The sequence below is a fragment of the Callithrix jacchus genome, chromosome 10 (genome assembly GCF_049354715.1).
Source record: "Callithrix jacchus isolate 240 chromosome 10, calJac240_pri, whole genome shotgun sequence".
In the NCBI taxonomy this organism is placed as follows: Eukaryota; Metazoa; Chordata; class Mammalia; order Primates; family Cebidae; genus Callithrix; species Callithrix jacchus.
Genome location: NC_133511.1, coordinates 90,972,071 through 90,999,029, shown reverse-complemented (window position 1 = coordinate 90,999,029; position 26,959 = coordinate 90,972,071). Strand labels below are relative to the sequence as shown.

Below are 26,959 nucleotides of genomic sequence, written 5' to 3'. Positions count from 1 at the left end.
AAATAGTTGTTACACAATATTATTTAGGGAATAATGACAAAGAAATATGTATATGTTCAGTACAGATACTTTCTTTCTCAATATAGGATTCACAGTTGTTTTAATCCACAAATACCAAAGACATGGATATGGACAGCCAACTATGGGTGAGTGTGTGTGTATGTGTGCCTGTGTAGAGAGAGAGAGAGAGAGGGGGATGAATGTGGGTGTGTATATTTTAATTTGCCAAATTCGTTATATTTGTACTGCCAAATAAACCTGAGGGATATACTATTTTTGATAAATAAGAAAAAGAACAAATTTCACATTTGTTATATGTTTGCTATTTCTAAGACACTTTTAAAAAATTAATTAATTTTTAAATTGCATTTTAGGTTTTGGGGTACATGTGCAGAACATGCAAGGTAGTTGCATAGGTACACACATGGCAGTGTGCTTTGCTGCCTTCCTCCCCTTCACCCACATTTGGCATTTATCCCCAGGCTATCCCTCCCCAACTCCCCCTGCCCCACTGTCTCTACCCTATTCCCCCCAATAGACCCCATTGTGTAGTACTCCCTTCCCTGTGTCCATGTGTTCTCATTTTTCCTCACCTGCCTCTGAGTGAGAAGATGCAGTATTTCATTTTCTGTTCTTGTGTCAGTTTGCTGAGAATGATGTTCTCCAGATTCATCCATGTCCCTAAAAAAGGACACGAACTCATCATTTTTGATTGCTGCATAATATTCCATCGTGTATATGTGCCACATTTTCCCTGTCCAGTCTATCATCGATGGGCATTTGGGTTGGTTCCAGCTCTTTGCTATTGTAAACAGTGCTGCAATGAACATTCGTGTGCATGTGTCCTTATAGTAGAATGATTAATACTCCTTTGGATATATACCCAGTAATGGGATTGCTGGGTCAAATGGAATTTCTATTTCTAAGGCCTTGAGGAAACGCCACACTGTTTTCCACAATGGTTGAACTAATTTACACTCCCACCAGCAGTGTAAAAGTATTCTTATTTCTCCACATCCTCTCCAGCATTTGTTGTCTCCAGATATTTTAATGATCGCCATTCTAACTGGCGTGAGATGGTATCTCAATGTGGTTTTGATTTGCATCTCTCTAATGACCAGTGATGATAAGCATTTTTTCATATGTTTGTTGGCCTCATGTATGTCTTCTTTTGTAAAGTGTCTGTTCATATCCTTTGCCCATTTTCGAATGGGCTTGTTTGTTTTTTTCCTGTAAATCTGGTTTAGTTCTTTGTAAATTCTGGATATCAGCCCTTTGTGAGATGGGTAAACTGCAAACATTTTTTCCCATTCTGTTGGTTGCGGATTCACTCTAATGATTGTTTCTTTTGCCGTGCAGAAGCTGTGGAGTTTGATTAGGTCCCATTTGTCTATTTTGGTTTTTGTTGCCAATGCTTTTGGTGTTTTTGTCATGAAGTCCTTGCCTACTCCTATGTCCTGAATGGTTTTGCCTAGATTTTCTTCTAGGATTTTTATGGTGCCAGGCCTTATGTTTAAATCTTTAATCCATCTGGCGTTAATTTTAGTGTAAGGTGTCAGGAAGGGGTCCAGTTTCTGCTTTCTGCACATGGCTAGCCAGTTTCCCCAACACCATTTATTAAACAGAAATCCTTTCCCCATTGCTTGTTTTTTTTAGGTTTATCAAAGATTGTATGGTTGTAGATACATTGTGTTGCTGCTGATGCCTCTGTTCAGGTCCATGGGTCTATATCTCTGTTTTGGTACCACTACCATGCTGTTTTGATTACTGTAGCCTTGTAGTATAGTTTGAAGTCTAGTAGTGTGATGCCTCCCGCTGAGTTCTTTTTGCTTAGAATTGACTTGGCTATGCAGGCTCTCCTTTGGTTCCATATGAAGTTCATGATGGTTTTTTCCAGTTCTGTGAAGAAAGTCAATGGTAGCTTGATGGGGATAGCGTTGATTCTGTAAATTACTTTGGGCATTATAGCCATTTTCATGATACTGATTCTTCCTAACCATGAACATGGAATGTTTCTCCATCTGTTTGTGTCCTCTCTGATTTCGTTGAGCAGTGGTTTGTAGTTCTCCTTGAAGAGGTCCCTTACGTTCCTTGTGAGTTGTATTCCAAGGTATTTTATTCTTTTTGTAGCAATTGTGAATGCCAGTTTGTTCTTGATTTGGCTTTCTTTAAGTCTGTTTTTGGTTTAGACGAATGCTTGTGATATTTGCACATTGATTTTATATCCTGAGACTTTGCTGAAGTTGCTTATCAGTTTCAGCTTTTGGGCTGAGGCGATGGGGTCTTCTAGGTATATTATCATGTCGTCTGCAAATAGAGACAATTTGGCTTCCTCCTTTCCTATTTGAATACACTTTATTTCTTTTTCTTGCCTGAATGCTCTGGCTAGAACTTCCAGTACTCTATTGAATAGGAGTGGTGAGAGAGGGCATCGTTGTCTAGTGCGAGATTTCAAAGGGAATGCTTCCAGTTTTTGCCCATTCAGTATGATATTGGCTGTGGGTTTGTCATATATAGCTTATATTACTTTGAGATATGTTCCATCAATACCGAGTTTATTGAGGGTTTTTAGCATAAAGGTCTGTTGAATTTTCTCAAATGCCTTCTCTGCATCAATTGAGATAATCATATGGTTTTTGTTTTTGGTTCTGTTTATGTGGTGAATTACATTTATAGACTTGCATATCTTGAACCAGCCTTGCATCCCCGGGATGAATCCTACTTGATCATGATGGATAAGTTTTTTGATGTGCTGTTGCAATCAGTTTGCCATAATTTTATTGAAGATTTTTGCATCTATGTTCATCATGAATATTGGCCTGAAGTTTTCTTTTCTTGTTGAGTCTCTGCCGGATGTTGGTATTAGGATGATGTCGGTCTCATAAAATGATTTGGGAAGGATTCCCTCTTTTTGGATTATATGGAATAGTTTCAGAAGGAATGGTACCAGCTCCTTTTTGTGTGTCTGGTAGAATTTGGCTGTGAACCCATCTGGACCTGGGCTCTTTTGGTGTGGTAGGCTCTTAATTGCTGCCTCAACTTCAGACCTTGTTATTGGTCTATTCATAGTTTTGGCTTCCTCCTGGTTTAGTCTTGGGTGGACACAGGTGTCCAGGAATTTATCCATTTCTTCCAGGTTTACTAGTTTATGTGCATAGAGTTGTTTGTAATATTCTCCGATGATGGTTTGAATTTCTGTGGAATCTGTGGTGATTTCCCCTTTATCTTTTTTTATTGTATCTATTTGGTTGTTCTCTCTTTTCTTTTTTATCAGTCTGGCTAGTGGTCTATTTGGTTGATCTTTTAAAAAAAACCAGCTCTTGGATTTATTGATTTTTTGAAGGGTTTTTCATGTCTCTATCTCCTTCAGTTCTGCTCTGATCTTAGTTATTTCTTGTCTTCTGCTGGGTTTTGAGTTTTTTGATCTTGCTCCTCTAGCTCTTTCAATTTTGACAATAAGGTGTCAATTTTGGATCTCTCCACTCTTCTCATTTGGGCACTTATTGCTATATATTTTCCTCTAGAGACTGCTTTAAATGTGTCCCAGAGATTCTGGTATGTTGTGTCTTCATTCTCGTTGGTTTTGAAGAACTTCTTTATTTCTGCCTTCATTTCATTGTTTATCCAATCAACATTCAAGAGCCACTTGTTCAGTTTCCATGAAGTTGTGCAGTTCTGAGTTAGTTTCTGAATTCTGAGTTCTAACTTGATTGCACTATGGTCTGAGAGGCTGTTTGTTATGATTTCTGTTGTTTTGCATTTGCTGAGGAGTGCTTTACTTCCAATTATGTGGTCCATTTTAGAGTAGGTGTGTTGTGGTGCTGAGAAGAATTTATATTCTGTGATTTGGGGTGGAGAGTTCTGTAAATGTCTATCAGGTTTGCTTGTGCCAGGTCTGAGTTCAAGCCCTGGATATTGTTAATTTTCTGTCTGGTTGATCTGTCTAATATTGACAGTGGAGTGTTAAAGTCTCCCACTATTATTGTGTGGGAGTCTAAGTCTCTTTGCCTTATATAACTGGGTGCTCCTGTATTGGGTCCATATATATTTAGGATCGTTACCTCTTCTTGTTGTATCAATCCTTTTACCATTATGTAATGACCTTCTTTGTCTCTTTTGATCTTTGTTGCTTTAAAGTCTATTTTATCAGAGACGAGTATTGCAACTCCTGCTTTTTTTTTTTTTTTTTTTTTTTTTTTTGCACTCCACTTGCTTGGTAAATCTTCCTCCATCCCTTTATTTTGAGCCTTTGTGTATCCTTGCATGTGAGATGGGATTCCTGGATACAGCACACTGATGAGTTTTGGGTTTTTATTCAATTTGCCAGTTCGTGTCTTTTGATTGGTGCATTTTGTCCATTTACATTTAGAGTTAATATTGTTATGTGTGAATTTGATACTGCCATTTTGATGCTAGCTGACTGTTTTGCCCATTCGTTTATGCAGATTCTTCATTTTGTTGATGCTCTTTAGCATTTGGATGTTTTTGGAATGGGTGGTACTGGTTGTTCCTTTCTGTGTGTAGTGCCTCTTTCAGGAGCTCTTGTAGAGCAGTCCTGGTGGTGACAAAAATCTCTGAGTACTTCCTTGTTTGCAAAGGATTTTATTTTTCCTTCACTTATGAAGCTCAGTTTGGCTGGATATGAAATTCTGGGTTGAAAGTTCTTTTCTTTAAGGATGTTGAATGTTGGCCCCCACTCTCTTCTGGCTTGTAGGGTTTCTGCCGAGAGATCTGCTGTGAGTCTGATGGGCTTCCCTTTGTGGGTGACCCGACCTGTCTCTCTGCCTGCCCTTAGTATTTTCTCTTTCATTTTAACCCTGGTGAATCTGACGATTATGTGCCTTGGGGTTGCTCTTCTTGCAGAGTATCTTTGTGGTGTTCTCTGTATTTCCTGGACTTGAATATTGGCCTGTCTTGCTAGGTTGGGGAAATTTTTCTGGATAATATTCTGAAGAGTATTTTCCAGCTTGGATTCGTTCTCTTCGTCACATTATGGTACACCTATCAAACATAGGTTAGGTCTCTTCACATAGTCCCACATTTCTTGGAGACTTTGTTCATTCCTTCTTATGCTTTTTTCCTCTAATCTTGGTTTCTTGTTTTATTTTATTGAGTTGATCTTCGACTTCTGATATTCTTTCTTCTGCTTGGTCAGTTCGGCTGTTGAAACTTGCGCATGTTTCACGAAGTTCTCATGATGTGTGTTTCAGCTCCTTCTATTCATTAATATTCCTCTCTTAGTGTCCATTCTTGTTATCATTTCCTCGAATCTTTTTTCAAATCTTTTTTTCAAGGTTCTTAGTTTGTTTGCATTGATTTAGAACATGTTTTTTTAGCTCACGGAAGTTTCTCATTATCCACCTTCTGAAGTCTGATTCCATCATTTTGTCACACTCGTTCTCCGTCCAGCTTTGTTCCCTTGATGGTTAGGAGTTTTGCTCCTTTGTAGGAAGTCAGGTGTTTTGGTTTCGGGTGTTTTCCTCCTTTTTGCACCGGTTTCTTTCCATCTTTGTGGATTTATCCACCTGTCATCTGAGTAGTTGCTGACTTTTCGATTGGGTGTCTGGGTGGATGCCCAGATTGTTGATGATGAAGTATTTCTGTTACTTAGTTTTCCTTCTAACAGTCTAGCCCCTCTGCTGTATGACTGTTGAGGTCCACTCCAGACCCTGCTTGTCTGGGGTACACCTGTAGCAGCTGCGGAACACTGAGGCATGCTACCAGTTTCTTCTTCTGCTATCTTTGTCCCAGAATGATGCCCGCCAAATGTCAGTCTGATCATTCCTTTTTGAGGTGACTCTTTGGATATACAGGGGTTAGATAGCTGCTTGAGGAGGTGGTCTGTACTTTACAGGAGCTCAAGTGCTGAGCTGTGAGCTTTGTTGTTCATTCAGGGCTGTTAGGCAGGTATGTTTAAGTTTGCTGCAGCAGAACTTATAAAACCCCTTTTTTTCCTCAGATGCTGTTTCTCAGGGAGTTAGGGCTTTCTTTATGCTTATTCATTGCACTGTCCTGCCCAGCTCGGAGGCAATCTAGTCACGATTTGCCGGCCGAGGCTCTTCCCTGTTACAGTGAGGTCTGTCCTGTTGCCGTGGGCTCTGCCTTGCTGCTGTGGGCTCTGCCCTGCTGCCGTGGGCTCCGCCCTGCCATCGTGGGCTCTGCCCTGTTGGCAGAGTCTCTCTGTTATGGTGGGTTGTCTCAGCATCAGCAGGTTGTGTCAGCAATGGGAGTGTACCTCAGTAGGGGCGGAATGCCTCGGTAATGCTGGACGCCCCTCTCCCCCAAGCTGCACCATTCTGGATTCAGCTGTGCCCACAGTGAAACTCTCAACCCTGAGCATTTCAAATCGCCATTTTGTTTGTCCCTGTGGGGGTGGGACCCGCCGAGCCTGATCACCTGACTATCTGCCTTAGAGCTCTTTTTATTTTCTTTTTTCTTTTTTCTTTTTTTTTTTTAAGTTGAACGGTTGACTCTCTCCCAGGTGTTTCAGTCACCTGCTGATAAGGCACCAGGATCTGTGTGATTTCCCGTGCAGCAACCCACTGCGCCAGCTCAAATGTTGCTTCCCGGGAGTATCCTGGTCTGGCTCACTGTCCAAGTCCAGTTTAATCAGATGGATATGCTAATCTTCCCTCCCAAATCTTAGATTGCTGGTTTAACAGGGCACCCGGACCAGTGCATTTTTGTGCGGAGTGCCGCTGTGCTGCAGCACTGGCTGAAACGGCCGTATCAGCCTAACGGGCTGTGCTGGCCTCCTGTGTCTCTCCTACACCTGGGAATTTCCCCATTCTGTGGGCAACAAAGATCCGTCTGGAAATGCTGCTTGGACTCACCCTCTGTGCCTTCACTGAGAGCTGCAATCCTGAGTTGCTGAGTTGCTACTACCGTGCCATCTTCTTTTCTTCCCCCGATCTAAGATACTCTTATAAGTGTGCTACCTTTTAAAATCAAATTCTCACAACCACCCAATGAGACAGGTTATTATTTCTAATTTAATGTAATTGAAGACATGCAAAGATATACAATAAGCCATGCAAGATCAGTTTATATTGAACTAGAATTTGACCAAGGCAGACTAGCTTCAGATTTGACTCTCTTTACCTTTCTATTGCATTTTTTCACAATATAAAATGAAGTTACACTTGGCCTAAGGCTGCCTTTTTACCTTGACTTCTTACATAGCAAACTATAACCTAACTTAGTATGTAAACAAACTGAAACCAAAGAAGTATAAAAAACACCAGAGTTTTAGTCAATGACAAGAAGCCATGTTTTAGCCAATTACAGGTAGCCAATTCATCACACCAGCCCAAATAAGGAAGATATTAGGCTTTAATCAATCAGATAATTTCTCAACCTCGTTTTGTTGATCTATAAAAGCTCACTCACTATTCACACTGCTGGGGACTGTCCTATGAATGTCCTTTGGTTCAGGGTATTCCCCAATTTGTGCATTGTTCTTTACTCAAATAACCTCCACTAAATTTAATTAATCTACAGTTTATTTTTAACAACAAATAGAAGAAACTAAATGCTTTACTTTGGACAGTTAGTAGCCTTTTTGTCACATCATTGTGAAGCTGTGAAAGACATGCAGTTTTGAGAATTTGACACTGCTGCTACACTAATGCACTATGATGGAGAGGACTTGAATCACCTATGGTTTCTGCCTAGGTTATATTAAGTTAGGGTATTTAAATGTAGAAAATATTTTAATCAGGATAAAATCAGGATAATTTTAGTAGCAACCAGTTTAAGGCATCTGAAACAAACTAGTATTATCTTATAAAGATATTCTGTTTTTCACTGAAGGAAGACAGAAATGAACTAGGGAAGAAGAAGAAATTGGAGACTATTAACTTTAAGATTATTTTTTCAGTCTTTGCGTCTCTCTGAAAATCAATATTGATTATTTTTCTTTCACTCTTTTGTCCCAAAGTTTTCTGTGACCTATGTGGCAGAAACATGACCTTTCAGAGCTCCTGTGTTTGCATGCACGGTGAGACTGACTCAGCTAATCTTTGTCCTAATTCCAGTCTCTCCAAAGAGAGAACATGATTGTCCCAGATTTCACCTAGAGAGCATGTAACTTACCTAATTATCTAGGATAATGGAGAATTCTTGGAGTTAAACTTGCCTCCAAGTGGTGATCCCAATGAATCAGAGACTGCAAACAGATATTAAAGAAATTTGAAAATAAGTGTATTGACAGGTGTACTTGCAGGAGCAGCATGTTATGAATTAGGGAAACAGGACAAATCTTTGTTTTCAATGAACAATATTTTTTCAATAATATTAAATAAAATGTTTAATGATATAACCCCATACAGTAATTACCTTTACTTGAATCTGATCAATTGAATGTCCATAATTAATTGAGACTTTGAGACAGAGACTATTTGTAATCTGATCTGAGAAAGAGATGGTAAAATAGGAAATATGCTGTTTTGCACTATTTTCAACTTAATTAACCTGGTAATTGCATTTTCTGTAGTCCTCTTTTCTATACAACCTTGATTAGAGTTAAACAACAACAACAAACACACACACTTGTGTGGTATCTGGAATGGATGATTGAAGCATAACCATTATTCTCAATTCTTTGTAGTCAAACACAGTGACAAATATCATCTGGTAACCAGACACTATACTGTTATATGTAGGTAGTATTGGATAGCTGTTTTTTTGTTCTACTCCAAATCCAGTTTTTCTTCTGACCTAATGGTCCTGCTGATTATACCAACAGCAGGCTCCCAACGCACAGCAGTAGTAGTTATACAGGTGCAGTACTTTTTACAGGTTTCTACACAAACCCACTTTTGTTATTCTCAGATCAACAAATGAATACTTTTTGCTTTGACAATTGCTTTCTAAGTTTGAATTAGTCTGCCAGTGTTCCACAGGAGGACTGGCTAGTTACTCTCCTTGATCTATTGCATTCCCTGACCAGACTTCCTCATCCCAGGGTCCTCTTACAATTGCACACAGTCTAATTGTTAATTAAATTCCTTACATCATAATATTCTCATTGTGTCTGTTTACCTTTCTTCACTCTGACTACAGTAGAACTTTGACTGAAGTAGTGCCAGGAAAATTTTCATTAAAGATAAGAAATAAAACTTTTCCTCTGATTTGACTAGATTCAAAGTGTAATGACAGTGTCACCAGTTATATATTGGAAAATGGTATCTAGAACAAACAGTGCCAAAAGATTCTAACACAGTGAGGTTAAATAATGTACGTGAAGAAAATGGTGGTGATGGTTCTCAAATTTAGTACTGATTAAAATGTATGATCTTTTCTTATATCACACCATTTCATTGCTGCTTGACAATTTGTAAATTAAATCAAGTTAAATTATTACAAATCTAAGTTTCTATATTTTTATAAGTTGAATTACATTTTTAAAACTAATAAAATACTTGCTTATTTTTTAACTATCATTTTCAAGAATCAAGTACTTACCATTTTAATGGGTACTGAAATGTTCAATCACAGCTATTTTAAAAGCTATATTATAGTACTTATGAATTAATAAAATGTTAAGTGGGTCACTGGAAAAATACATAAAACATTAAAAAGTACTTATCTTAAATGTGTTGTATCAATGACTATGTTATATTGTATTTTAAATAGCTTATTACAAAACTCCATCTAAATACTTTTAAATTTTCTCTGTGTCATTTGAGATTCTTTCTGAAGAGTTTTTTTTTAACAGTTGTTAATAATAATCATCTCTGTACTGGTAACTATAACTTAAACCAGTAACACTTTTAGGTCTTCAACACAATTATATCTCTCTGGCAGCCTTGCTCCGCAGCCCCCAAATCTAACCCTGGAACAAAAGGTAATTATGATCATTCAGAATCTTCTTTGGTAATAAGAGTTTGGAGTAATGCTGGGGTTTGTTTCAAGAACCAAATGGCACCTATCAGGCTACCCTCAGTGTTCTCAGGGAACATTCATACATGACTTTAGAATTAAGTCAATGTTCACTCTTAGTTTTGCTAACAATGTCTTCCTCAAATTTTAAACAAAATAAATATTCTGAGGATAAACTCCATCTTTGTTTTCAAAGAAAAAATATTTCATTTTACCCCATATTTCCAAAATTAAAAGTCCTCATTCACACTCCCTTGCATGCCTACTCATAAAAATACAGAAACTCCTTGCTCACCAAAAGCATTCATTCTAAGTGTTAGTAAGTCTACTTGAGCTGCCATAACAAAACACCATAGACTTAGTGGCTTAAACAACAAAAATTTATTTTTCACAGTTCTGGAGGCTAGACATTCAACATCAAAGTGCCATCCAATTTGATTCCTGGTGAAGGCTGTCGTCCTAGCTTGACAATGGCTGTTGTCCTTTTGCCGTGTGGCCCTTTATGTGGAGGAAAAGAGAGAGAGAGACAGAAATAGACAGAGAGAGACAGAGAGAGAGAGAGCACTCTTTCTCTCTTTATAAAGTTGTTATTTCTATCTGATTAAGGGCTCACCCTCATCAGATCATTTAGCTACAATGACCTCCCAAAAGTCTTGTCTACAGACACACTCACTTTTGTGGTTAGGTCCTCAACAAAAATTTCAAGGTGAAAGAATTCATTCTATATCATTTGGCACCGTTATACCAAAATTCCTGCCCTTCTCACATGCAAAATATATTCACTTCACCCCATCAGCCCCAAAAGTCTTAACTCATTTCAACATCAACTTTAAAGTGTAAATCCAAAAGTCTTATTATATATCATCTATATCAGGTATGCATGAGGCTTAAGGTACATTCATCCTAAGGCAAAATGTCTCCCAGCTATGAACCTGTGACCAGACATGTTCTATGCTTCCAAAATACAATGGTGGGATAGGCATAGCATAGACATTTGTTTTACAAAAGAAAAAAAATTAAAAATCAGGTGACGGGTCTCAGGGAATTCCAAAACTTACCAAAGTAAATTCCATCATATATTAAACATTAAAAATAATGCTCTCTGATTTTATGCCCCACTCTCCTGAGTCACTGGGCTGTCAACTCAGCCCTCATTGCTCTACAGAGTGGCCCCATTCTCATGGTTATCCACTCACATGTTCTGGACCTTTTGAAACGAGACAGTAGACCCATCTTTTAAAAACCAGGAGGTAGCTTTGATGGTCTCTGAATCATCTTTGGGATAATTATTAATTTTTCATGAGAAATAGCTTATGTTCTTAGCCAAATACCTGTGTTGTCTAATGTTATACATGCCCAACAGCCTTTTCTTTTATTCCATCCTGGCTTCATTCTCTACAGTTCAAACTGGCAGTCTTTTTGCTTATATGCTCCCATAATCTCTCTAAAAATGATAGTTCATCCATACCTTTGACTTCTCTACAGAGCTCACGCACTCGTGTTTTTTCAGTATGACTACACAAGAATTTCCCAAATATTAAGTTCTGATTTTTTTCTTTTTTGCTTAAGAATTTCTTCTACAATTTACCTCTCTCCGCTCACCTTTAATTATAATCATTGATCACTAAGAAGAACGCAGGCCACACACTCAATACTTGGCTTAGAAATTTCCTCTGCTAAATACACAATTCCATCCTATGCAAGTTCTATCTTCCACAAAACACTATAACATGATACAGTCAGTATTTTTTGCTACTTTATAATAAACATTACCTTTCATCTAGTTTTCAATAATACATTTCTCATTTCCATCTGAAACCTTGTCAGAATCACCTTTAACATTCACGTATCTACCAGTATTTTGTTCATGATGAGATATGTATTCTTTAAAACAAAAGACATTATTCTCTAAAGCTCTTTTCTTTCCCCCCTGAGTCCTTACCGGTGACCTTGATAAACTCACTTAGTTCTTCTTTGGCTTGTTTTTTTTTTTGTTGTTGCTTTTGTTTTTTTTTTTTTTTTTTTTTTTTGTTGTTGTTGTTGTTGGTTCTCTGTGTAGACAATTAAATTACCTTCAAATCTGGTTTCTTCCTTCCCAATATTTATTTTATTTTTATTGCTTTATTGTGCTGTTTAAAACTTCATGTACTAAGTGAAAGTAGACAGAAGAGATACTCTTGCAGATTCATGCTCTTTCTTCCTTTCTCTTCCCAAACCAGGTGTTTCCATGACCCAGGGATGTTACATCAAATCTCACTTCACTGATACCAATTCTTGGAGATACAGTTTTTAAAAACAAACTGTTTTGTTCTACTCTCACACACCACTCAACATAATACTTCTGATACCAGATTTGACATATTTTTTTTTTTAATCACCAACCAGTTAGACAGGTAATATCATCTAGTTGTCCTCTAATTTAATTCAATTCTGGCACCATCTGCCTGTATATAGCATCAGATCTCACATGTTAAGGGCTCAGCCACACAACACTGCTCCCCTCACTTCAAATGCAAGTCCCAGGTTGTGACCTGAAATTTTAGGTGTGAGACATGATACTTGGCCCATTTAAATCTTTAAGTAATTTGAGTTAATTTTTGTGTATAATGAGAGACAGGGATTCAGCTTCATTCATCCTCGTATGGGTAACCAATTATTATAATATCATTTATTGAATAGACAGTACTTTCCGAATTGTTTATTTTTGTCAACTTTGTTGAAAACCAGATGTATGTAGGTGTGCGGCTTTATTTCTGGGTTCTCTATTCTGTTTCCTTGGTCTATGTGTCTGTTTTTGTACCAGTACCATCCTGTTTAGGTTACTGTAGCCTTATATTATAGGTTGAAGTTGGATAACGTGATGCCTCTGGCTTTGTTCCTTCTGCTTTGGCTATTCCGACTTTTTAGTGGTTCTAAATATATTTTAAATCATTTTTTTCTAATTCTGTAAAAAATTATATTTGTAGTTTGATAGGAATTGCATAGAATCTATAGATTACTCTGGGAAGTATGGCCATTTTAACAGTATTGATTATTCTATCCCATAAGCATGGAATATATTTTCATTTGTTTATATCATATATGATTTCTTTCTGCAGCGTTTTGCAGTTCTGATTATAGAGATATTTCACTTCCTTGCTTAGATGTGCTCCTAGGTATTTTATGATTATGATTATTATTTTTTGCAGCTAACATGTAAATGGCATTGTGTTCTTGATTTGGCTCTTAGCTTGAATATTATTGGCATATAAAAACGTTACTGATTTTTATACATTGACTATGTATACTAAAGCTTTATTAAAGTTAGTCATCAGTTATAGGAGCCTTTTCACAAAATCTTTAGTATTTTTTTACTAGAGAATAATGTCAGTGAGAAGAGATAATTTATCTTATTTTCCTATTTGGATGCCTCTTATATATTTTGCTTGTCTGATTGACCTGGGTAAGACTTCTAGTACTACGTTGAATAGGAGTGGTGAAAATGGGGATCCTTGTCTTATTCTGGTTCTTAAGGGGAATCTCCAGCTTTTGCGTATTCACTATGATGTTGGCTATGGGTGTGTTATACATGGATTTCATTATTTTGAGGTATGTTCCTCGAATGCTAAATCTATGTAGGGTTTTTATCATGAAGGGATTTCAGGTATTATCAAAAGCTTTATTTGCATCTATTGAGATATTGTAAATCACATTTATTGATTTGTAAATATTGAACAAAACTTGAATCTCAGGGATAAATCTCACTCTATCATAGTGAATTAACTTTTTGATGTGCTCCTAAATCTGGTTCGCTAGCACTTTCTTAAGCAATTTTGTATCCTTGTTCATCAGGGATATTGACCAGCAGTTTCTTTTCTTTTACTGTTTTTCACTGTGTCATTCCTAGATTTTCATAATGGCCTATTTTAACCTACTAATATGATATTACAGTACATTGTACACTGTAAGAGAGCAGTATTTTCACCTGATATATACAGTAAAGTTATGTCAAGAGTATTGATTATATTAAATTTAATAATATAAGTAGGATATTTAGGATTTCTGAATATGTATTATCTTTGTTTTAATATCATATATTAAAGTATAAGTTTAGACATGTATTTTTAAATAATGGCTGTGCTAATAACTTTAACAATTTATTTTAAAACATCCCCCAAATTTAAAGATTTTTATATTAGACTTCTTTTAAGAGTCACAGTTCCTAGACTTTACAATAATTACTTTTGAGAAGCATATGGCATAAATAAAAAACTATAATTTTAATATCAGTAAAAAGGAAAAGACAATTTAGTACCAGTAAATTAATGATGGTACTTAATCTCTTTGAATATCAGTTTCCTTACATGTAAAATAAAATTGATAAAATTATCCTCTTTCTAAGAATACTTGCAGAATTAAATCAGACTCATGAAGTTTTTAACATGATTCATTGGCATAAACATTGAATTGTCTATCATTATCATTACTGTAATTATAACCAATTTAGGTCCTACAGTTAAGGACATTAGCTCTTAAGGTAGTTCCTACTCTTTTATTCATCATGTGAGAAATGAAAGTTTGGCTCATTAACCTGTCTGGTCAAAGTAGTATCCTTTTCATAGATCCACTCACAGGGCTTCTGTGATATGTTTTCTGGCTGAACCTTAATTTGAGGTTGTGAAACTCCAAACAACTTCCAATCCTTAGTTCTCTGAACGCTTTATACATTTAGGTAATTCCTACTACCTGCAAAACGCTTCCTTGCTTGTATTTTCTATTGCCCAATTATTTACTCATAATAATTCCCCTGATAAATCCTGTCATTGAATTAAGGAGTATGATAGACAGATTCATTACTGAGGGAAGCAAATAAACTTATAAATAAACTACTTATTTTTAAATGCAAATCAGCTGTTTCATTGATCCCTCTGCCTGGGAGCATTGTGTTAGTTAAGATTGGAGTTAGGTTGGTTCATTCAATATGGAGAATTATTCAAACATGGAGCCTGCTCTTCAATAGTGTTTCAATCACAGGCTGAAATTATTCATAAGGAAAGCATTCATTGAGTGTCCTTTTTCTCCAAATTCCAGTTAAAACTGGATAAAGTAATTTTATACATATACAATTTTTATAAAATGTAAATTTAAATGGAAGTCTTCACAAGGTATTATTTGTAAAAATAATCAATATGATTCTTTAATAAATTAGCCTACATATAAATTTTTTTCAAATATAGTAAGTATTAAATCATTACATGATATTAGCTCATATATGGATTGAGATTTACAGTTGTATACTCTGTAATTGAATCTTTCTCACTTTTTAAACCTCATACTCAGGTAATCTTAGGTTCCTCTAAGTGAAATTATAGTCTTTAAATATCCTCATTCTGGTCACCATCTTAATTCACTAAATAACATGGTTTATTAGTTTCAAGGTCCCTTTCTGAATCTTCAGTTCACTTTGCCAGTGGACTTAAAGCATCTTTAAAATAAATTCTTCTTTCCAAACTGAAGTGTTACTACATGTGGAATGTATTAGAGCAACAGTCAACATAAGCAGATAAGAAACTGTTACAAGAGTTAAAACTTGAAATAATTGTTCTGCAGTTATAATTTTGATCCTTGCAGGGACTCTGATCTTGAAGTAATCATTTTTAATAAATACTTTTTTTTTACTTAAAATTTACATATCAGTGTTATAAAATATACTAAATAAAATGATAAAAATTTATATAACATAAACTATATTAAGTAAAATGTGCTTGGCACAAGAATTGTGTAGATTCTAAGAGATATGATTAATTTTTTTTTGAAAAATAAGAGAAAGCTTGATGTTGTAAACAGGAAAGCGAAGAAAAGTACAACAAAATAGAGTTACGTATTTTCCTTTAAAAATCTTGGCACATAAAGTGTAACAATGAAATATCAAACCTTTGAAGTAAATTCTGGTCTAATGGGAACAAAGTTGACATTTGTGTAGCATACAGCTAATGTTGACGGGTCAAAAAATTGAAATATACTGACAAGATCTAGCATAAAACTGCTGTGAAGAGAGCTAATAATAGATTTTTGGTATGCTATGAAAATAAATTAAATTTCCAACTGCTTTCACAGACAGTAAATCCAAATATCTAGACTTGGGCATTTTAGTTATACTCTTTTTTTTTTTTTTAAACATTCACTATCCCTCTCTTCCTGTTTGGAAATGTTATTTTACCAGTTAGGCTGATTGTTTTGTAGGCAATTGGACATTAGCAGATGTGAGATGAGCACAGGCTTAATGTGTGCTTGTGGAGTTGGGCTTGTCTTTTGTAACTCTGCTATGTCCATGAGAAATTAACAGTGTCTCAGAAAGTTACCACCCCTTCAATCTGAGACCTACAATAAACACATCCTAAGGAGATCTGAGTGAAACTTATACCTAAATATGCAGCTAGAAGTAGAGTCACCCAACAAAATCTAGCCTGTATCAGTAGTTACTCCAGCCACTATATAACTGTTTGACCTAGAATGTTATTGTTACTTTAAGTAACTGAGTTTGTATAGTTTGTTATGAAGTATTTTACTCAATCTATATATGAGACAACTAGAAAAAGGACATGTTACTCTAATAAAAATGGCAAATATGTAGCAGTGGAATTTGATAACAGGTCGAGAGTGAAAAGGTTGTTAAGCGAGCTATCTTTATTTACATAATTACTTAGAGAAAAGAAAAACATAAGAGTATATTATCCACTGTATTAAGAAATCATTAAAAGGTTATGCAAGAGGGAGAATTGAAAACATAAGGTTATTGTTATACTTACACATAAGAATGACATAAATATTTAATAACTGGAAAAGAATGGGGATCCAGTCTAAATGGGCACAGTGAATCCAAATGGATTTGGCCATGAACAACTGCTATGGCTAAATGATTAAAATCAAATTTAACACATAATCTCAATTCCACATTACTTATTACTCCACAGAATAGACAAATTTTGCTGTCTTGATAAAAAAAAAGACAGCAGGAGCCCCCACCTTCCCACAGACAGAGCAGAAGCCTTAACCAACTGTACTGGTAGTAGCAGGCCTGTTGCCTGTGGACCCAGAAGCAGCCCCACCCCCCTCATAGACCCTGAAACCACCCTGTCTACCCATAGATACAGTACCAGCCTGACCTTCACCCTACCTGCCTATGAACTAGCAGTCTGGTCCACATATGGACTGCTAACAGTCGACCCATTCATCTACAGATCCTGGAAGTAGCCCACACTTTCAGTAGGACTTTCTACAAATAATTCCACTAAAGCTTACCCATGGACACCCAATCAACCTCCAGAATCTCTGATAAGGCTGACTGATTAAGGTCTTTCCTTACCAAAACTAGTTGGTGAAGCCGGAAAAACATTATTGCTTATTCAAATGCACAGATATCAATGCAAAGGTATGTGGATCATGAAGAATAACAAAACATGGCATCACCAAGGAAACCTAATAAAGCTCCAGTAACTGATGCTAAACAAATGGAGATTCATAAACTGATTGATATAGAATTCAAAATAACCATCTAGAAAAAAGCTCAATGAGGAACAAAAGAAACATACAAAATTATATCAGGAAAATGACACATGAAAAAAATGAAAAGTGTGACAAAGAAATAAAAAAAATAATAATTAACCAAACAGAAATCCTGGAACCGAGGAATGCGATTACTGAACTAAAAATTAAATAGAGATCATTAAGAAGAAGGAAGAATTAATGGGCTCAAAATAGATCATTTAAAATTGTTCAATTAGAGGAATAAAGAGAAAAAAATTAAAAGAATTGAAGAACGCTTATAGGACTTGTGGGGAACCATCAGATAAAACAATATATGCTTTATGGGACTGCAAGAAGGGGGCAAAAACTAAGAAGGAAAGGGACAGAAAGCTTATTTAAAGAAATAATTTGAAATAACATTGCAAATCTAAGAAGAAAAATGAGAATTCAAATTTATGAAGCCAAAAAATCTCCAGGAATTTGGATCTAAAGAGAACCACACTGAAATACAAGATTACTAAATTTTCAAAAGTCAAAAACAAATAAATAATTATAAAAGACATCAATAGAAAAAAAAATGAATTATATAAAAGGGAATGTTTATGGATTATCAATGGATTTCTCAGCAGAAAGCTCGCCAGTCAGGAGTGAGGTAATGTATTCAAAATACTGAAAGAAAAGAAAAATGGCAGCCAAAACTTCTATACCTAGCAATATTACCTTTTATAATGAAAGAGAGATAAGACTTTCCCAGAAAACTAAAAACTGATGTTCATAACTACAGAGTATTTCTTATAAAGAGATAAAAGTAGGTATTCAAGTTTAAGCAAAAACACGTTGAACAATAATATGGTTTGGTTCTGTGTCCTCACCCAAATCTCATATAAAATTGTAATTTTCATTGTTGGAGGAGGGGCCTGGTTGGAGACAATTGAATCATGGGGGTGGTCTTAATGGTTTAGACCCATCCCCCTTGTGCTGGTTTATAAAAAGTGTGTGCATGTCCTCTTCTCACCTCTCCTACCACCATATAAGGACATGCTTATTTTCCCCTCACCCTTCTGTCATAACTATAAGTTTCCTGAGGTCTCCCCAGTCATGCTTCCTGTACAGCCTGTGAAAATATGAATCAATTAAACCTCTTATTTTAAAATAAATTATGCAGTCTCAGGTAGTTCTTTATGGCAGCGTGAGAATAAACTAATACAGAAAATTGGTATCAGGGAAGTTTGTCATTGCTATAAAAATACCTGAAAATGTAGAAGCAACTTTGGAACTGGGGAAATATTGGTTGGAAGAGTTCGGAGACCTAAGAAAATGACAGAAGGTTTGGAATTTCCTAGAGACTTGTTGATATTTTTGACCAAAATGCCTCCAGTGATATGAACACACATATAAGGCCAGGATGATAAGGTCTCAGATGGTGATGAGGAACTTACTGAGAACTGAACTAAAGATGACTCTTGCTATGCTTTGGAAAATAGACTTGTGGTATTTTCCCTCTGCTCTGGAGATCTGTGGAATTTTGAACTTGAGAGAGATGATTTAGAGTATCTGGCAGAAGAAATTTAGAGTACCTGGTAGAAGTGGCAAAAGGTTCAAGATGTGACCTGCCTACTTCTTATAGCCATTTACGTAAACAAAAAATTACTTGAAACTGGAACTTATATTTAAAAGGAAAGCAGAGCATAAAAGTTAGGAAAATCTGCAGGCTGGCCTTGTGGTAAAAAAGAAAAAATGACTTTCTGGTGAGGAATTCAAGGACACAAAATTTTGCATAAGTAAAGCAGAGCTGAAAATTAATAGCTAAGACATGAAGAAATGCCTCCAGGGCATTTCAGAGACCTTGAAGGCAACCCCTCTCATCACAGGCCTGAAAGCCTAGGAAAGAAGAATGATTTTGTGTGCCAGGCACAGTGTCCTGCTGCTCTGTGCAGCTTCAGGACATTATGCCCTGCATCCCAGCCACTCCAGCTCCAGATGTAGCTAAAAGGGGCAAAGGTACAGCTTGGGCCATTGCTTCGGAGTGTTCAAATCCAAGCCTTGGTTGCTTCCACGTGGTGTTGGGCTTCTGGGTGCACAGAGGGCAAGATTTAAGGCTTAGGAACCCCTGCCTAGATGTTAGAGAATGTGTGGAAATACCTGGATGACCAGGCAGAAGTGTGCTACAGGGGTGAAGCCCTGATGAAGAACCTTGACTAGGGGAGTACAGAGAAAAATGTGGGTTTAGAGTCCCCACTGGGGAACTACCTAGTGGAGCTGTGAGGAGAGGATCATTGTCCTTCAAACCTCAAAATGGTAGAGCAATCAACAGCTGGCATTGTGCACCTAGAAAAGCCACAGGCACTCAGTGTCAACCAATGAAAGCATCCACAGAGGCTGTACCCTTCAGAGCCACTGGAGCAGAGCTGTCTTTGGAGTTCACTCTTTGCATCAGTGTGCCATGGATGTAAGACATGGAGTCAGAGGGGATTATTTTTGAGCTTTAAGATTAAATGACTGTCCGGCTGAGTTTTCAACTTTCCTAGGGCCTGTAACCCCTTTGTTTTGGCAAATTTATCCCATTTGGAAAGGGAGCATTTACCCAATGCCAGTACCCTCATTGTATCTTGGAAGTAACTAACATTTTTTTTTTAAATTTTACAGGTGGATAGAGCTTGCCTTGTCTTAGATGAGACTTTGGGGGATGGTTAAGAAAGGATTATTATATTTTGTAATGCATGAGATTAGTAAAATATCCTGGTTAAAAAATTTTTGCTTTACCTTTAAAACTTACTGGATCTGAATAAGTTTTTCATTTTATTCAATTCCTCAACTTTATGATCCATAAAATTCAGAATAATAGTTATTCCTGTCTCAGAGCATACTATCATGATTATGTGGGATGATACATGTAGAGTGCTTTCAGTAATAGCTGGCACATGGTGATGAAAAAATCAACGTTTGCTTTTCATAGGCACACAAATCCAAACTCTTAAAGGTTGAGTATACTATTTGCTCATACTATCACACTATAAAACTATTTAACTATGAAATGCATTTACTAAAAACTGGGTGTACAATATTCGAGGTCCCCTGGTATGTAGAATAAATTGTAAAAATGAACTGCCCTTTGTCAGATGGATGGATTGCAAAATTTTTGTCACATTCTGTAGGTTGCCTGTTCACTTGGATGATAGTTTCTTTTGCTGCGCAAAAATCTCTTTAATTAGATGCCATTTGTCAATTTTGTCTTGCATTGCCATTGCTTTTATTGTTTTGGTCATGAAGTCTTTGCCCATGCCTATGTCCTGAATGGTATTGCCTAGGTTTTCCTCTAGGGTTTTTATGGTTTTTGGTCTTACATTTAAGTCTTCAATTCATCCTGAGTAAATTTTCATATAAGGTGTAAGGAAGGGGTCCAGTTTCAGTTTTCTGCAAGGAACTTAAACAAATTTACATGAAAAAACAACCCCATCAAAATGTAGGCAAAGGATATGAACAGACACTTCTAAAAAGAAGACATTTATGTGGCCAACAAACATATTAAAAAAAGAAACTTATCATCACTGGTCATTAGAGAAATGCAAATCAAAACCACAATGAGATAACATCTTATGCCAGTTAGAATGGCAATCATTTAAAAGTCAGGAAGCAGTAGATGCTGGAGAGGAGGTAGAGAAATAGGAATGCTTTTATCCTGTTGGTGGGAGTGTAAATTAGCTCAACCATTGTAGAAGACAGTGTGCCAATTCCTCAAGGATCTAGAAACAGAAATACTATTTAAGACAGCAATCCCATTACTGGGTATATACCCAAAGGACGTAAATCATTTTATCATAAAAACTCATGCACACATATGTTTATTGCAGCACTATTCAAAATAGCAAAGACTTGGACCAACCAAATGCCCATCAATGATGGGAAATATATAACATCAAGTACTATGCAGCCATAAAAAAGGATGGGTTCATGTTCTTTGCAGGGACATTGATGAAGCTGGAAACCATCATTCTCAGAAAACTAACACAAGAACAGAAAACCAAACACCACATGTTATCACTCATAAGTGGAAGTTGAAAAATGAGAACACATGAACATGGGGAGGGAAACATCACACACCAGGGCCTTTGGGGGTTTTGGAGGGCTAGGGGAGGGTTAGCATTAGGAGAAATCCCTTGTTATCAGAACCAGTATTTTCACTTTCCAAATGGCAGTGTTAAGTGTCTACAAAGAAAATATTTCAATTAGCTAACATCTCAGTTTCTAAACACCCTCAAATTTGAACTCCTTCCAAGAAAGATTCTGCTATAACACACAAGAAATTTCAAGCCTGAATTGTAAAATGAATCTCAAAGGGAAAATACAATATAAAAATGCCCCTTTTTAGTTTGATTACAACTGGAAGGTGAAACAAGTGTCAAACATTAGCAAATTAAATATTTGAGTCTCCTTTGTTATGAAATTCATTATAGGGCAAGGTCAGCCTAAATGCCCTTTGTGTTTTTACTACTTAATCATTTTAGAGAAACAAGCAAGTGAGGAAGACATCGTCAGATCTCAGGTAAACAGGAAATAGTAATTATGGGTTGATTTTCATTTGCTCCATCAAAGGAAGCAAAATGAAAATAAGGTTATTACATCCAAAGAACAAAATGTAGCTTGCACCACAAACTTTAGCCACATGCTGTAACTTGCAGGAGTTTCACGCAGATGAGTATCATCTCGTCTGAGTTGGCACAGTGTCCAGAAATAGTATCTCATTATAAGAAATAGATCTTGGTTACTAAACAAACATCCAGATTTATCCTGTCAACAGTTATGCCAATTGTAAATCACATAATGGGTGTGCAGACTGTTATTTGTTATTTGGTCCTTTGCTCTACTCATAGCAAGGGAGGATAGTATTTCAGTCAAACACAACTGCAGCAGAAACTGGAGACTTTGGTACCATTTCTATTACTTACTGCTGTGTGACATTGAGTTTTACCAGGTTTTATGCTGCTACAAGCCTTAGATTCTCTAAATATAAATTAGAAATAAAATTCCTATAAGAATTACATAAAGTAATATATCTTAAAGACTTACCATACTATTTAGACCATGTAATGAAGAATCAACAAAATGTAGCTGTCAGTGATGATGGAATATCGATTGTGGTTGTTCTGATGTTTTGCTTGTTAGAATTCCCTAGTCTTACACACATTTATTATAGTCATTTGGCTTCCTGTAGAACTTACAATAAGAAGGAGACAATTTGACTTACAAAAGTACTTACAGATTTTATATGTCTGGCATTCAGTACACTATTAAACCAAATAAAATGCAATACAAATCTGATTCAGAAAATAGTTTTACAAAACCTGTATACGCTGAAAATTTATATTTTAAAATCCATTATTTATTTTTCTTACCTAGCATTGCAATCAATGCTTGGGATAAAACAAATAGGGAATGAATAAATTTTGAATGAAATGACACAGGGTAGGGGGATTAAGAGGTACAAGAGAAGATGCTTTGATGTAAATAAGGGAAAGTCTCACTGATGGGGTGACAACTGATTATAGACATGAATAAATGGAGGAAAAACCTTCTGCTGGAAGGATCTGCAAGTGCAAAGGCTCTGAGGAAAAGCAACTTGAAGCAATCAACAATGATCAAAAAGGTCAATGCTACTCATGCCCCATGAGCTGAATAGAGTAATATGATACCAGGTGATGAGTTTAAACTTCAGAATTAGAACATGTAAGAGCAAATAAATTAAATACTTTCATTTTAATTTTTTTCTTTAGTTATTATACCTCTATTAAATATTTGGATATCTTAATCCAAAAATATACTACTTCAGAAGGGTACTTTTTGATGCTGAAATTAGTCACTTTTAGAATATTTTCTTATGTTTAACATTTACCAAATAGCAACCTTTCTACTGAATTCCGACCTGGCTGTGCTTTCTTATCTTCTATGTAAATGGAGAAGGGCCTGAGGTGAACCCTGTGATTTAGTTAATAAATTGTCCAAGTTCAAGTTTTTTACTGTCTTCTGCATTAGCTACTACATTGTCAATTACCTTCTTTTTTTAATTTCAACAGGTTTTTGGGAAACAGGTGGTGTTTGGATATAAGGATAAGTTATTTAGTGGTGATTTCTGAGATTTTAGTGCACCCATCACCCAATCCATGTACACTGTACCTAAAGTGTAGTCTTTTATCCTTCACCCCACTTCTTCCTTCCCTCTAAGTCCCCAGAGTTCATTATGTCATTATTATACCTTTGCATCCTCATAGCTTAGTTCCCACTTGGAAGTGAGAACATACAATGTTTGGTTTTTCATTCCTGAGTTAACTCATTTAAAATAATAGTCTTCAGCTCCATCCAGGTTGCTGAAAATGCCATTATTTCATTCCTTTTTATGGCTGAGTAGTATTCTGTAGTATATACATATACCACATTTTCTTTATCCACTCGTTGATTGATGGGCATTTGAGCTGGTTTCATATTTTTGCAGTTGTGAATTATGCTGCTATAAATGTGTGTAAATGTCTTTTCATATAATGCTTATTTTCCCTTGGGGTAGATACCCATTAGTAAGATAGCTAGATCAAATGGTAGATCTATTTTTTGTTCTTTAAGGAATTATCATACTGTTTTCTATAGTGGTTGTACTAGTTTACAGTCCCACCAGCAGTGTAAAAATGTTTTCTTTTCACCACCTCCATGCCAACATCTATTATTTTTGGATTTTTAAATTATGGCCATTTTTTTTTTTTTGCAGGAGTAAGGTGGTATCACATTATGGTTTTGATTTGCATTTCCCTGATAATTAGTGATGTTCACCATTTTAAAAATCTTTTTGGTCATTTGTGTATCTTATTTTGATAATTGTCAATTCATGTTGTTAGCCCACTTTTTGGTCGGATTATTTGTTTTTTTCTTGCTGATTTCTTCTTGTAGTTTCTTGTAGATTCTGGATATTAATCCTTTGTTGGATGAATAGTTTGCAAAGGTTTTCTCCCACTCTGTGGGTTTTCTGTTCACTCTGCTGATTATTTCTTTTGCTGTGTTTCTGCCTTTTAGTTTAGTTAAGTTCCAACTATGTATCTTTGTTTTGTGTTGCATCTGCTTTCGGGTTCTTGTTCATGAAGTCTTTGACTAAGCCAATGTCTAAAAGGGTTTTTCTGATGTTATCTTCTAGAATTTGTAAGACTTCAGGTCTTAGATTTAAGTCTCTGATACGTCTTGGGTTGATTTTTGTATAAAGTGACAGATGAGGACCCAGTTTCATTCTTCTACATGTGGCTTGCCAATTATCCCAGCACCATTTGTTTAATAGGGTGTTCTGCCTCCACTTTATGTTTTTATTTGCTTTGTTGAAGATTAGTTGGCTGTAAGTACTTGGCTTTATTTCTGGATTCTTAATTCTGTCCCATTGGTTTATGTGCTTATTTTTATATGATACTATGCTGTTTTGGTGACTATGGACTTATAGTATAGTTTGAAATCAGGTAACACGATGGCCCTAGATATGTTCTTTTTACTCAGTCTTGATTTGGCTATACAGGCTCTTTTGTGATTCCATATGAATTTTGGGATTGTTTTTTCTAGTTCTCTGAAGAATTTTAATGGTATTTCTATGGAAATTGCATTGAATTCATAGATTCCTTTTAGCAGTATGATCATTTTCACAATATGGATTCTACCCATCCATGGGCATGGGATGTGTTTCCATTTGTTTGTGTCTTCTATAATTTCTTTCAGCAGTGTTTTGTAGTTTTCCTTCTACCGGTCATTCACCTCCTTGGTTAGGTATATTCCCAAGTATTTTATTTTATTTTTTTGCACGTATTGTAAAGGGGTTGAGTTCTTAATTTGGTTCTCAGCTTGGTCACTGTTGGTGTAGAGCAGTGTCACAGATTTGTGTACATTGATTTTGTATCCTGAAACTTTACATATATTTCCTATTTTAATCAGTGAAAAGCTGCAATTGTTGCTTCAATATTTCATCTCTGCACTTGGTGGGAGAAAACTTCTAGCTTCTGAAGTTTACTTTCTTCTCTGATCCCTGTTTCATAATAAAGTCTTTGTGTACTACTCATTACTCCCATTCAAGAAAACAATACAGACATTCCTATGATGCCTAAAGTACAGCATTGCATCCAAATCTAGAGTAATAAAATTACAATACCTAAAATCTTACAATGGCAAAGAAATAATAGAATCATACTTGAAAAATGATGCTGCTTAGGTCCCATGACTACCATTTAGTAGTTCAGATAATCAGATTATTATAATAATCAGTATTATCTACCTTCAATTAATGCCTTGGACAACTTTTATGCTCAGAATGAAAGAAGAAATAAGCCATTAAGTTGCCATTTTGGGGATCCCCAAGATCACCACCAGATTCGAATTTGATGATTCACCAGGGGTCCTACAGGATTCAGCATATAGTCATACTCATGGTTGATTTATTATAGTGGAAGAATACCAAGCAAAATCAGGAAAAGAAAAAGTACATATTGGACAAAGTCCCAAGGCAACCAGGCATAGTCTTACAAGACCCGTGAGAGTCCTCCTTCAGTGTAGTCACACAGGATGCATTAGGATACATTATGCACTTAATTCCTCTAGCAATCAGTTATGAAAACAAATGCAAAATCTTGTCTCCCAGTGAAGCTCATTCAAGACTCAGTGCTCAGGGTTTATACTGGTGACTGCTTACAAAGAACCCTCTGCTTAGCAGGTAGCAAAATTCCAGACTGTTAAAAGGAAAGCAGATATTAAGCAAAAGCCATATTGTTTGTATAACATTTTAGGCAGAGTGAGCCACTCAGATCAGTAAGGACACTGTGGAGACTCTCCTGAAATTTAAGTTTCCAGATGCCAGTCAATGGCCAGTCTTTAAAGAAGGCCTAAGGTTAACTGCTGTGCTAATTCTTACATGTGGTTGTCAGTCTGAAAATTTGATGACAGCCTGGCAAGGTAATTAAAAGGTAGGCCATGAGTAGGGAGAAAAGCAGCTGTACTATAACACTGGTTGAAAAACTGCCAATTTTGCCAGGTGATAAAATTTCTTTAATAAGTTTCTAAGTACTTTGCTTTTGGCTTCATCAGAGCATATTTGGATAACTAGATAGAGTTCATTTAAAGAGAAAATCAGTACATTCTCTTACCTAAGAATGTAATACAGAAGTATCACAGGGCAGTGACTCTTAAATTTTAGTGTATTTAGGTTCAGATAAAAAATATTAGATAAATGGAAAGCCCTGAGCTCCAGCCCCAGAAATATCCTTTGGTAACTTTCGAACAATAAACTCTTCTTAATGGATGTGCTTTGGTATATAAAATGGAGAGGAAGTCAGGAGAAGGAGGAGGAAGGGAGACAGGAGGCCAGTAGGGAGAGAGATAAAAATTGAAACACATAATATGTATCAAAAAGCTTTTTTTCTTTTAAAGAAAAAGTATCTCCAAGACCAGCCAGGCGAACATGGCAAAACCCTGTCTCTACTAAAAATACAAAAATTAGCTGGGTGTGGTGGTGGACACTTCTAATCTCAGCTACTTGGGAGGCTGAGGCAGAAGCATCACATGA

The 26,959-nt window shown here is 36.1% G+C and overlaps 2 long non-coding RNA genes across 2 annotated transcripts in view; one reads left to right on the top strand and one right to left on the bottom strand.

Annotated features, from left to right (window-relative positions):
• The window catches only part of LOC128929163 (uncharacterized), a 208,798-nt gene that overhangs the window by 23,278 nt on the left and 158,561 nt on the right, over window positions 1–26,959 (top strand). The window lies entirely within an intron of this gene.
• Window positions 1–26,959, bottom strand: part of LOC144577995 (uncharacterized) — a 278,989-nt gene that overhangs the window by 177,883 nt on the left and 74,147 nt on the right. The window lies entirely within an intron of this gene.